This window comes from Rhincodon typus, chromosome 5 (genome assembly GCF_021869965.1).
Source record: "Rhincodon typus isolate 14 chromosome 5, sRhiTyp1.1, whole genome shotgun sequence".
Taxonomy (NCBI): Eukaryota; Metazoa; Chordata; class Chondrichthyes; order Orectolobiformes; family Rhincodontidae; genus Rhincodon; species Rhincodon typus.
In genome coordinates, this window is record NC_063336.1 from 28,010,633 (window position 1) to 28,024,648 (window position 14,016).

The 14,016-nt window shown below is 41.1% G+C and overlaps 1 long non-coding RNA gene across 1 annotated transcript in view; it reads right to left on the reverse strand.

Moving 5' to 3' along the window:
- Nucleotides 1-9,644: 9,644 nt before the first annotated feature.
- LOC125483072 overlaps nt 9,645-14,016 on the reverse strand; it is a 13,704-nt gene continuing 9,332 nt past the window's right edge. Inside the window, exon 3 of the long non-coding RNA XR_007262060.1 lies at nt 9,645-9,941. This is a non-coding gene — a long non-coding RNA (uncharacterized LOC125483072). The remainder of the gene's footprint in view (nt 9,942-14,016) is intronic.

Consider the following 14,016-nt stretch of genomic DNA (forward strand, 5'->3'; position numbering starts at 1 on the left):
CTATCATTCTCTGATTGAAAACAATTTTTTATTACATTCCCTCTAAACATTAAACCTATGCCCCTGGTCTTTAATCCTTACACCAAGGGAAAAGTTCTGTCCTGTCTACCCTGTTAGTGCCACTCATAATTTTATACAACTCAATCATTTCTCCATCTCAATCCCTCTCAATTTCCTCAGCTCCAAGGAAAACAACCCCAGTCTGAACAAAAACTGAAAGAACTGTGGATGCTGTAAATCAGGAACAAAAACAGAAGTTGCTGGAAAAGATCAACAGGTCCAGCAGCATCTGTGAAGAAACAATCAGAGTTAACGTTTCGGGTCCAAGGAAGGGTCACCGGACCCAAAATATTAACTCTGATTTTTTCTTCACAGATGCTGCCAGACCTGCTGAGCTTTCCCAGTTTAAACAATCCCTCTTCATAACTGAAATTCTCCAGCTCAGGCAATATCCTGGTAAATTTCCTTTTTACCTTCTCCAGTTCAATCACATCTCTCCTATAGTGCGATTCCTGAACTGCACACAGTACTCAAGCTGTGGCCTAACCAACTTTTTATACAATTCCAACATAACCTCCCTACTCTTAAACTGTATGCCTTCTCTAATAAAGCAAGAAACGCATATATCTTCTTCATTTTCTGAAGAAGGGTCTAGACCCGAAACATCAGCTTTCCTGCTCCTCTGATGCTGCTTGGCCTGCTGTGTTCATCCAGCTCTACACCTTCTTATCTCATATATCTTCTTAACCATTTTATCCACTTGTCCTGGTACTTTATGGGACAAATGGATATGCACATCAAGGCCCCTCTGATCCTTAGAGCTTCCCCAGGTCCTAACATTTATCATGCCTGTGCTGCCTAAGTGCATCACCTCACACTTCTTTAGATTGAATGGTCAGAGAGGGATTGAAATTATTATCAGCACCCCTTTATTTCCTCCTTTGCCTCATTTATCAGCCTGGGATACATTTTATACAGCACTAGAGATTTATCTATTTTTAAGCTAGACAACTCAAAACCTCCTCTCTGCTAACTTCTTTAAGTATGTCACAGTGCTTCTCCCTGATTTCTATGTCCACATCGTCCCTCTCACTACTGAACACCAACACAAAGTATTTATTTAGAATCTGACCTACATTGTCTGGTTCCACATAGAAATGACCACAATGGTCCATAATAGGTATTAGTCTTTCTCTCCATCTACAGGAGCTGCTTTTCACTCCAGAGTGCTTAGGGGAGGTAATGGTAGCGGTTCCGCCGGACCCTAGCTCTTTGCTAGGAAAATCAAATTCACGTTTCAGATGGTGCTACCCAGTTACCTTTGACATTTCAGTTATTGCCATACACGAAGCACGCAAAATTGATGGATCTGAAAACCATTGAAGGATAACCCCACAACAATGTAGATGCGCTGCAAAATTTGTGATGCCTTCGGTCCTAATGGTGGTAGTGTACAGCCCATCACTAAATGTATTGATGTATGCCTGCATTCTAGAGCAGGGGTCCCAAAATCATGCTAGACTGACATAAATACAATTAGAGACAAAAAAAAAACTGCAGATGCTGGAATCCAAGGTAGACAAGCAGGAAGCTGGAAGAACACAGCAAACCAGGCAGCATCTGGAGGAAAGAATCAGTCAACATTTTAGGTATGGCAACATAAATACAAGTAAGCCTATACTACTCAAAGTTCTTAAGGAGGACATCTCTTGGGGGATAAACACTCCATTGCATAAAAATGCTGAACTGGTCACAGAAAAAGTGTGTGAACAAGGAGAACACTGTTATTGCTCAACAGGGCAGAGAAAGGCTTTCTGGCACTGCTGTGGACACCTTAGGGGGAGGAGATGAAGAGACGGAGAAGGATCATTTATTTCCAAGGACGAGATGAGAATTAGGAATATAGGATTTTGGACACAAATGGGTCATTCAGCTGTTTGAGCCTGCTGAGCACTAAGATTGAGAGATCACTCTTATTGAGGTTCACTCACCCTTTGCTTCTGCAAAATCCAAGATTCAGCTATATTCTATTCATATTAACCCGACAAATAAATGTGCTTGTAAACTAGGTGACTACAGACAAACAGCCTTCTCCCTGCATCATGGTCCCATCTAGAATTTAACATTGTTCTTTATTTCATCACACATAATACCGAGGTGCCTTTGAAAGCAGTGAGGGATATCATTTGAAAATACTTTGTTGGCGGCACCTCAATGTATTCCAGACTCTGGATTCGGTCTTGTTGGAGGTGGGTTGAAACTGGCATCAGATCTTGAAAGATTGCATTGTTTGACAGACTTCAGAAAGCATTAGGACAGGGCCTGGAAATTGTCCTGGCCATCAATGAAAAACTAGGGCTGTGAGATGACCCCTCCAGTGATAACTATTATTAAACTAGCAAGGCTGGGTGACTCCTTATTCAATCATTACCAATCAACTCTTCCTCCTCCATCCTCCTCCAGAGACTGAACTACCATATACAAACAAGCAAGGCATGACAAAAACATTTGCAGACAATAAATACTACCAAATAAAGCATTCAAACAGAACCCACTGGAAGCAATCCAGTAGGTCTAGCAATATCGTGAAAGAGTAGACTGTATGTGGACTCTTCACGTGAGCAGTTGTCTCAACAGATATTGCAATCTGCACAGTGTCTCCAGCATTCAATGCAACGCCTTGAACCACAGATACTGAAGGAGCATGCTGCTGCAATCAAATAACTTAAAGCTAGTTTGCACTACTTGAAGCTCTTAAATGGAAATTGTCATCTGACTGTGGCAGCTGCAGGGAGTAATATGGGAAGCAGTTATATTCCATAAGAAGAAGCCTGTGCCACACTGGATGCCTTCATGCAAGAGGTGGAGAGGAGAAATATTCTTTATCCAAGGCAGGGCAGAAACACTTCAGACAAACGTTGCAAAGACCTTGCGACCAAACGTCCATTGCATGCAATGCCAGGAAAGTAGCTGCAAGGCTCTGGAAAACTGACAGGAGAGTTCAATGACCCCACTCATGTAGGTAGGGCAATGAATTTATTTTCAAACACCCACGTTCTATCAATTGAATCACTGCGGCCAAAGCATCACACAACCATTTGACAAATACCCACAAACTCTATGAGTTGTAATGTATACTTCACATTCACAACTTCATTTGTCTTTAATCAAAGACAAGACTGCACCTAGAGTATTCAGTACAATTTTGGTTCCCTTACTGGAGGAGGAATATAACTGTTTTGGAGACAGTTCAGAGGAAGTTCTAGGTTTGGCTCATGAAGAGAGATTGAGCAGTTTACGTCTACACTCTCTGGAGTTTAGAAGAACAAGAGGAGATCTAATTGAGGTATATAAGATGTTAAAGCGTGTTGACAAAGAGAGAAAGAAAAGATGCTTCTTTCTCATGTGGGGCAATCTAAACTGAGAGGTCATAGTTTTTGGATATGGGGTACCAGAATCAAAACAGATATGAGGAGATGTTACTCTTTTCAAAGAGTAGTGAATCTGTGGAATTTACTACCCCAGAGTGTGGCGGATGCCAGGACACTAAGTAATTTAATGAAAAGATAGATGGATTTTTAATTAGTTATGGGTTGAAGGGTTATGGAGAGTGAGTAGGAAAGAGAAGTTGAGACTACGAAGAAATCAGCTATGATCATATTAAAGATGGAGCAGGTGCAAATTGCTAATCCTGCTTCTTGTACTTATGTTCTTATGTTCACCTCACCATCGCACAGTTAGCACTCCTGCAAGCTGCACACTCTCACATCTCACAGTTATTTAGCTACAGCAGGCATGTCTCCTGCATTCCCTCCGTATTGCAGACCAAGGGATGTATAATCAAAGGCACCAACATTCAATTGGCAGGAGACAGACAAGTCAAACATAACCTTAAACCAAAGGAAGAAACCATTAGCAAAACAGAACCATGAAAAAACAAAGTTTGACACTGATCCACATAAAGAGATTACTAAAATCTTGCTCCAAGGGGTAGATTTTAAGAAATGCCTTAAATAAGCAAAGCAAGGTAGAGAGGCAGAAAAGTATAGGGAGGGAATTCCAGAGTGTGGTTGAGGCAATGTAGGCACAGCCACCAAATGTGGAACAAGTACCATTGGGAATACACATGCAGCTAAAAGTAGAGAAGTGTAGATATTTCAAAGGGCCTGTGGCTGGAAGAAATTACACAGATTAAGTGAGGGGAGGTCATGGAGGGATTTGAAAACAAGGATAAACATTTAATCAAGTCAACAAGTGCAGAATGATAAGGGAATGGGAACACCTGCGAGTTAAGATAAAAGCAGCAGAGTTCTAAGAAATCTCAAGTTAATGGAGGGTAGGATGAGGGAGTGAATATCTTAGAATGGATATAAGAGGAGGATCCTATGCTTCTGAAACAGTTTAAGAAAGAGCAGGAAAGCAACTTCATAAAGATTGTGAGAGAGAAAGTATGGGGCCAACTGCCATGAAGAATGGGAGAGAGAGAGTGTGGGATCAGCAGTTTTTCAAAAAGTATGAGAGAACAGGGAAAGAGCCTTCATAAAGAGAAGAGACGGCCTAGCTGAGAATAGCAGTAGCAGCAGAAAGTAAAATCCAACAGTGAAGAGCACTTTCAGCCTTTTTCTACTTGTTGGATTTGATTTGATTTATTTATTTATTGTCACAAGTACCTAAGTATGGTGAAAACCTTTGTTTATGAGCAGCACAGGCAGACCATAGTGAGCAAGGACATACAGATCATAGAGTTACATCGCACAGCGGGTGCATTATTCAAGATTAACACTAGCAAGATCAGCATTATTTGAAGTTAGAGAGTCCATTCAGTCTAATAATGGCCAGGAAGAAGCTGTGTAAATGGAGTCCATGGGTGGGAGATAGTAGGAACTGCCGATGCTGGAGTCTGAGATAACAAGGTGTGAAGCTGGATGAACACAGCAGGCCAGGCAGCATCAGAAGAGCAGGGTTCTCACATCTATTCGCTCCACCCACCTCACTGACCAATTCCCACCCCCACTTTCTACTTACTAGCCTCATCCCCACCTCCTTGACCTGTCCGTCTTCCCTCCCACCTACCCGCCCTTCCCTCCTCACTGACCAACCCCCATCCCAACTCCCTACCTACACTCACCTTTACTGGCTCCATCCCCGCCTCCTTGACCTGTCTGTCTTCTCTCCACCTATCTGCTCCTCTATCCACCTTCTATCTGCCTCCCCCTCTCCCAATTTATTTCAGAGTCCCCTTCCCCTCCCCCATTTTTGAAGAAGGGTCCAGACCCAAAACATCAGCTTTCCTGATCCTCTGATGCTGCCTGGCCTGCAGTGTTCATCCAGCTCTGCACCTTGTTATCCATGGATGGGAGGTTGGCTTCCATGGTGGTCTGGGCTATGCACACAGTCTTCTGTTGTTTCTTACAACAATGAAAGTACAACATCACAGAAAAACAGGTCGATGATTGGTGGGTTATACTGCTGTGTCTCTTTTAAATGGCCAAATGGTTTAAATCAAGATACCTCACTGCAGCTGAAACACAGAGTTAAAAACGTTGACTTTTAAAATATTTAACATCCAAATTGATTAGTTAGTTAAGGTGGAGACGATCAGGCAGGAGATCTGTTGCAGCTGTAGTATGTGGGAGCGGGAGGATGTTGAAGTGATCCAGTGTCAATTTCTGCAGTAAGTGCTCCTTGCTCAGAGCTGCTGAGCTGGCGTCTCAGCAACACACATCAGCGAGCAGGAGGGGTAACTTGACACTGTGAATCAGAAAGCAGTCACACTCCTTAGATTAAGTGTTGTCAAATTTGATCCGTGGTCGGGGACAGTAGGGTGTGACTGTGAGTCAGTTAGATATGGAGATCCAGAATTTAGTTTTGGGGGCGTCTCAGTTCTCTATCACCTTATGTTGACAGTGGCACAGAGGGCAAGGAAGATAAGCCAACTGACAAAAGTAAGACTGTACACAGCGCCACTGTGATGGATGTGTCTGGAGCACCTGAAATAGGAAGGATTTGCAGATGGCTAATTCCCAATAAGATGTCTGAAAGTCACTCCTTTCTCAAGAATATGAATATCCTTGTCCTTTGACCGTGGAAGGAAATTTTTTTTTCGGTCCGTGGGAAAACATTTCAGAAAGATGCCACTGCAACAGGCTTGTTGAGTTTGGCAGTCGGCTAGATGTCCAGTGCAATGCAGTGGGTGGGGCCTGACCTGGGACTCTCGGTGAGTTCCCAATGCGCGGACTGAAGGTTAGATTGAGGCCCGGTGTGGATTGGGCCTGAATTGAGGCTTGAGCAGTCTGAGATCCCAGGACCGAGCCCAATGCAGCAATAGAGTTTCCCTGACATCTGCAGCGACGACAAGGGCAGGTGAGATTGAGATTGGGAAAAGTATGCCAAAGTGGAGGAGACAGACCCCTTGTAGGATGTACGGTCCCGGCACGGCTAAGCGCTTAAGAAAGATTGCAATGGTTGAACATATTAGCTTCATTTCTTTACTTTTCGACTTAATACTAAAAAGGACCATAATATTTAACTTTTAACTTTATTTCTTTCTTTTGTTACACTATACTTGATTTGATTTGATTTGACTTATTGTCGTCATATACTAAGATTGACTGTAATGTTTAACTTTTAACATTGTTCCTTATTTCTTTCTACCTTATTCTTAAGTTTTGTACTTAGGTACTTATACCAAAAATAGCACTATATGTTGCGGCATTGAAAACTTTTCACTGTACTCCTGGACTTTTGTACTTGAGTACACATGACAATAAAGTCTAAATCTAATCTAAAAAATGCCATTTAAGTGTGGAGAGAAAAGATAAATATAGTAGTAAGAGGGAAAAGTATCGTTAAGGAAATTGATACTTTTTTCTGCAGCAAAGAATGAGTGTCCTGAAGGCTGCACTGTCTACTGTTGCCAAGGTGAAGGACAACTCTGAACAAAAGCAAAAAAGAACTGCAGATGCTGGAAATCCGAGACAAAAAAAAAAACTTAAAATGCTGGGAAATCTCAGCAGGTTTGGCAGCATCTGTGGAAAGAAAGAGAGTTAACATTTTGGGGTAGGGACAATGCTTTTGGGCTGCAGAGGTATTTGGAATGGAAGGGGAGGATACTGTTGTCATGGTCCATATAGGTACCAATGACTCACATAGGAATAGTAAAAAAGTTTCTGCTGAGAAATTATGAGTATCTGGGGACTAAATTACAAAGCAGAATCACAAAGGTAGTAATCTCCAGATTACTTACCTGAGCCACATGTAAGTTGGTGTAAGATAAATAAGGCTAAGGAGGTAAATATGTCACTCAATGGTTGGTGTAGGAGAACTGGTTACCAATGAATGGAGCACTCGCAACAGTATTGGGGAAAGGGAGAGCTGCTCTGTTGGGACAGGCTTCATTTGAATCATGCTGGGACTGGATTTACCGTCATAGAGTTACAGAGTTGTACCACATAGAAACAGACCCTTTGGTCCAACCTGTAGATAATGACCAGATATCCTAAATTAATCTAGTCTCATTTGCCAGCATTTGCCCCATATCCCTCTAAACTCTTCCTCTTCACGTACCTGTCCAGATGCCTTTTAAATTTATAATTGCACCAGTCACACCTCTGGCAGCTCATTTAGAACATATGTCACCCTCTTAGGTCCCTTTTAAATCTTGAATTTAACATTTCTAATGCATTGCTGGCTGTCCTCTCACATGTTACTCTCTGTAAACTTGAGGTCACTCAAGACACTGTCACCTGTCTTTTAATTTACCACAAATTTTTGATTCCCTATCGCCCATGCGTTAACTGATCTAGATTGTCTCCCCTTCAAGCAACATTCTGGTTTTAAAATTCTGATCCTCTTTGTCAAATCCATCCATGGCCTTGCACATCCCTAGCTCTGTAATCTCTTCCAACCACATAACCCCCTGAGATTCTGCACTCTTCTAGTTTTGGCATCTTGTGTTCTTGCAAACATAATTACTGTATTATTCATGGCCTTTAGTTGACTCTAGCTCCACGTTCCAGAATTCCAGGCACCCACTCCACACCCTCCAACACCTCTCCACTTCCAGACTTCACATCCCTCCTTCTGGATACTCCTGAAAATCAAATACATCAACCAAGGTTTTGGCCATATGAACTGATATCTCCTTATATGTCTTGCTGACAGACTTTGTTGTATAATACGAAAATCGTGGGAATGTTTAATGACAGTAAAGGTATTACATTAATATGATACCATTGCTGCTGCCCCTCAGACTCTTTTTGCCCAAGGCCACAGATATTCCAAAGTCCTATGACATCCAATTATCTCATGTCTTTGTAGTGGCTGGTTAATATACCATTTATTGTGGAGCATGCATTGCTGTTCAAAGTAATTTTTTGCTGTCAAGCTGAGGATATAAAACACAATTACTGCATAAGCTTTCAAATCTGCTCATGTGGAAAAACTACAACCAGCTACCAAAGAAGTGACTCTGAAAATCAAAGATCCCTTTTACCATGATCGCATTGCAACTTTTATCATACAGGGTCAGTAAATGGGAGCAGGATTTGGCAGTAGTTAGATAGGCAAGGGTGAAAATAGCTATTAAAATGGCACCTTTTGACCTGTATTTGTGTACATGATTAAGGTTCCAACCTGTTTCCAATGAGTGCTCTGGCCAAGAGGATTTAAGCCCACAGAAAGAAGGAATAGACGTCAAATCAGTGTTAAGTTTCCAGACCTAGCAACTGATTCATTGAGATTCCACTGCTAACCACTTTTCTGAACAGCATGCCAAGAAACATTTGTCAACATTTTGAAGGGGTAGTGGTGGTGGGCTGACAGACAGGTGGACGAAAGATGCCCAAATTTGATGATAGATACAGATGAAAATTTATGCAATATCTCTTTTAACCTACAGAAATGAAAGTTGCTGCAAGCACTCAGCAGCAGCAAGTTAGAAGCAGATAGATAAACGATTACATTCCACTAATTGTACCAGTGAAAATAAGTGACGATTTTGCAAATCCAAAATAAATTAGAGAGAAACATTGCATCGGTTTTCAGTAGGGACTAACTCTGTTTGATTACAATAGGTTTTATTTGGTTTCCATGTCATCAGTGGAGTTCAATGACAACTAGTCAATGATCGGGTGTGATATGTCAAAGAAGGTATTCAATTATCATTCCAGAAATATCACCCTTACATCAACAGATGCACAAGATTGGCAGTAGGATTTGACCTTTTACACTAGACATACTAGACAACATGTTCCTGGGCAGGCAGTGCATTTAATTGCAATTCAAGCATCTGCAAATTCTATTTGCTTAAATGTGGAGAAAGCGATTGACAGTTTAGTCAATCTTCAGAATGGGCAAAGAAAATGTGCACCTGGTGTGCCCTTGTTTATTTTTGTTTTGCTGAATTTTAATCTCCAGTTGGCTGCTCATGAGTATGAATTGCCTTTCCTTGTTCCTAACGGTGAAATATTGGTAAGTTATTACCATTCAGCTGAATACTGACACAAGGGAATAACATTCTCATTCAACATAATGGGAGAATGAAGAACTGCAGAAGTGAATGAAATCTATATTATATTCCTCTGGAAATAAATCCAGGTCAAATGCATTTGTTCTATATAATAGAAAATGAAAATGTTACAATGTTTAATAATAATTTACATTTATCTTAATGAAGCCAGTGCAGGACTTTAGCTCAATGTATATTTTAAAAATGTCCAGGCTCCAACAGCAAAGGCAATTAAAGATGCTTAGAGCCGATGGATTGTGGCTGTGTTGATTTATTCAGGTGAGCTCTTGTTCAGGTGACTGTTGAATTGATTTATTCATCCATTGGCTTATCCCAAATTGCTCGAGTGTAGACAAAGGTGTCAGTGGTAGATCCTTGTTACTTCTGCATTGCAGCCGTGTTAACACAGAGATCTTTGTCATTTGTCACTTGGCTGACAGAATAAGAAAGAAACAGACTATGAGTGTCACCAACTCCAAATTAGACAGTGCTAGTAGGAGGGAATAATTTGGGTGAAATTTTTACGAAGGTTAACCAGATAGAAACAAAAATTGAAGACAGAGAACATGTTAAATTTAAGGTAGTAAACATCAGACAGAACAAAATAGAAAAGAGAATAGACAGTCATCAGGGTCTTTTTCTTTGCACCCAGGAAACATTATTTCCCAGATAACAAAGTTGCTGAGAGAAAAGGTGTGCGTGTCCTTTTGTGTTGCCTGAGATTTGCTGAGGATGGTGGAAATGGGAGCACCAGCATGGAGATCCTGTGCTAATGGTGCATCATGATAGTAACCTACCCCTCTTGCATCATTTTCTTGAATCATTTCAAACAAACCGACAAACTCATAATCATTTTGTGGGTTCATTGATAATTGGTGAACCTCATACCTTCTGCCCAGCCACATTCAGATCTGTGAGACATCAGTGGCAAGAACATGGAAAGACTAGGCAGTTTAACAGATCTAATTAAGGAACTTTAGGCCTGGACAGCCTCTGTCTGCCATTTCTGGACAACAACCAGAAGACTGTGCCTGCTGTTGAAGACCTCTCAGGTCCTGATAAAAAATACAGATTTTAGAAATACCATACATTCAGCTGATGTCATTTTTAACACAACATGGATAGATTCTGTTTGTTTATTGTCCAAGCAAAGGGGACAGAAGGAAATTCAACAATATACATAAATATTCATTAAATGTATTTAAATGAATCATGAAAAGATGTGAGTGGTAAATAGTAATGTGAGAGTTGACAGGAGCCACAAAGCAGCAAGAATGAATGACTGGGAAAAATGCAGGAAAGGCAAAGATAACTGGAAAGGTAGAAATGGAGGAACCACAGCTCCTGCAATTGTCTGACAAGATTGAGAACTTTGCAGCTTGTATAGAAGATAGCAAGTGCTTCAGGATGGATGAGAAAACTGACCACGGCTGTGGTACACGAAGGTGTAGGGATAGAAGGGACACAGTAGTCAGGTGGATGGATACTGTTCTCTGCAGCCACAGTAGAACAGTCTGTGTTGCCTGCCTGGTGCCTGGGTTCAGAGTCTCTGAACTGAAGAGAAGTTGCATGGGGATGTGGAGGTTCCAGTTGCCATGGTCCATTAAGGAAACAAAGACATAAGAAAGAGGTTCAGCTTCTGGATCATGAGCAGCAAGAGATTAAATTAGCATGCAGAACCACAAAGTTAATAATTTCTAGCATGAGCCGTGAATAAATTTGTACAAGGTAAATAGGATCAGAAGGATTGATATGTTGCACAAAGATTGGTGCATAAGAAATGGCTTTCAATTCGTGCGTCACTGATTGCAATATTGGAGAAAGTGAGAGTTGTACTGTGCAATTGTATTCATTGAAACCGTGCAGGGATCAATGTTCTGGTGAGTCAAATGACTAGAGCAGTAGAAAGGGCTTCAAATGAAATAGAACAGGCAAAAAAATCGAGTGAAGGAAGATATGATAAACTAAAGTGAGAAGTGATTGAGGTAGCAACATGGATAATGGAATCAGAATATAGCAGGAAGGGACACAGCTGACAAATCTGTAAGATAAGGCTAAAGGTTGCAGACAATGTTAAAAGACAGACTTGAAAACTTTGTATCTGAAAATTCACAGCATGCATAACAAAAGGGTGAATTGTCTTCTCAAATAGCAGTAAAAAATACACACGTTATCTAGATCTTGTTGCCTTTGATATATCTTACAGAGATATGGATGCAAAATGAAGAAAGTTGGGACATGGATACTCAAGGGAATATGATATTTCAGAAGGACAAGAAGCTGAAAAAAGGTGGTGGAGGATCTGTTAAGTAAGGATTACCTTTGTATAATAGAGACTTAATTCGAAAGATCAAGATGTAGAATCAGTTTATACAGAACAAGATAGAACCAAATTTAGAATCACATTTGGGGATAATTCATCATCTCATTAACAATAACCCCCACACTGCAGGATAAGGTACTTTTTTTTATTCACTCATGGAATATAGGCGTTGTTGGCTGGGCCAGCATTTATTGCCTGTCCCGAGTTGCCCTTGAGAAGTTGGTGTTGAGCTGCCTTCTTGAATTGCTGCAGTCCATATGCTGTTGATAAACCTGCCATGCCCTTTAGGAGGGAATTCCATGATTTTGACCCTGTGACAGTGAAGGAATGGTGATATATTTCCACGTAAGAATGGCGTGTGGCTTGGAGAGGAGCTTTCAGGTGATGGTGTTCCCATATATTTGCTGCCCTTCTCCTTCTAGATGGAAGTGATTGTGGGTTTGGAAGATGCTGTCGAAGGATCTTTGGTGAATTCCTGCAGTGCATCTTGTAGATTGTACACACGGCTGCTAGAAGCATCAATGGTGGAGGGAATAGATGTTAGTGGATGCAGTATAATTAAGTGGGCTATTTTGTCCTGGATCGTGTCACATTTCTTGAATGTTGTTGGAATTGCACTCATCTAGACAAGTGGGAATTATTCCATTACACTCCTGACTTGTACTTGCTGCAGTATTCCAAGCTTCTGATCTGCTTTTGCAGACATTGTATTTATGTGACAAGTCTATTTGAGTTTCTGGTTAATGGCAACCTCCAGGATGTAGATAGTGGGAGATTCCGTGATGGTAATACTATTGAATGTTAAGGGATGGTGGTTAGATTGTCACTTTTTGGAGATGGTCTTTGCTTGGCATTTACATGGCATGAATGTTCTTGCTACTTGTCAACCCAAGCCTGGACATTGTCCAGTTCTTGTTGCATTTGAACATGAAATGCTTATAACTGAGGAGTCACAAATGGTACTGAACAATTTGGTGGTATAGTCAACAGTGAAGAAGGTTATCTAAGATTACAAATGAATCTTGGTCAAGGATCATTCTTGAGGAGAGGCAGATGGAGATTAATTTGGATAAATGTGAGGTATTGCAATTTGTAAAATAGACAAGGGCAGGAGTTGTACAGTTAATGCTCAGGTCCTGGGTAGTATTGTAGAACAGAAAGACCTAGGGGTTCAGGGACATTGTTCTTTGAAAGTTGCATCACAGGTAGATAGGGTGGTTAAGAATGCATTTTGCACACTTGCCTTCATTGCTCAACCATTGAGTATTGGAGTTGGGATGTCACATTGAGGTTGTACAGGACATTGGTGAGGCCTCTTTTAGAGTACTGTGTACAGTTCTGGTCACCCTGCTATAGGAAGAATATTATTAAATTGGAGAGGGTTCGGAAAAGTTTTACCAGGATGTTGCTGGGACTGGAGGGTTTGAGTTATAAGGATAGGCTGGATAGTCTGTAACCTTTTCCACTGGAGTGTATAGAGGTTTATAATATCATGAAGGGCATAGATAACGTGAATAGCAAAGGTGTTTCCCCTATGATTGGTGAGATCAAAATTAGGGGACGCATTTTTAAGGTGAGAGGAGAAAGATTTAAAAGGGACCCAAGGGGCAACTTTTTTACACAGAGACGGTAGTTCATATGTGGAATGAACTGCCAGAGAAAGTGGTAAATGCCCGTGCAGTTACAAATTTGAAAAGACATTTTGCTAAGTACGCGAATAGGAAAGGTTGAGAGGGATATGGACCAAATGCAGGCAAGTCTGACTAGTTTAGTTTGGGAATTGTGGTTGGCATGGACATGTTGGACCGAAAGGTCTGTTTCCGTGCTGTATGACTCTATGACTCTATAACTAATGAGCATCCCAATTTCTGACCATTCGAAGAAGTGTAGAGAAGCCACCAATAGACACATATTCCCCTCCCCTTCCTAGTCAGCAATCCGCCAGAACCATTTCCTTGTGTTTTAGTTCCTGGCACTTCAACCCACAACTGTGTTTCCAATGTCAACATTTCATTAAAAACCAAAATAACTGCGGATGCTGTAAATCAGGAACAAAACAAAGTTGCTGGAAAAGCCCAGCAGGTCTGGCAGCATCTGTGGAGGAGAAAACAAAGTTAATGTTTCGGGTCCGGTGACCCGAGTTCTGAAGAAGGGTCACCAGACCCGAAACGTTAACTCTGTTTTC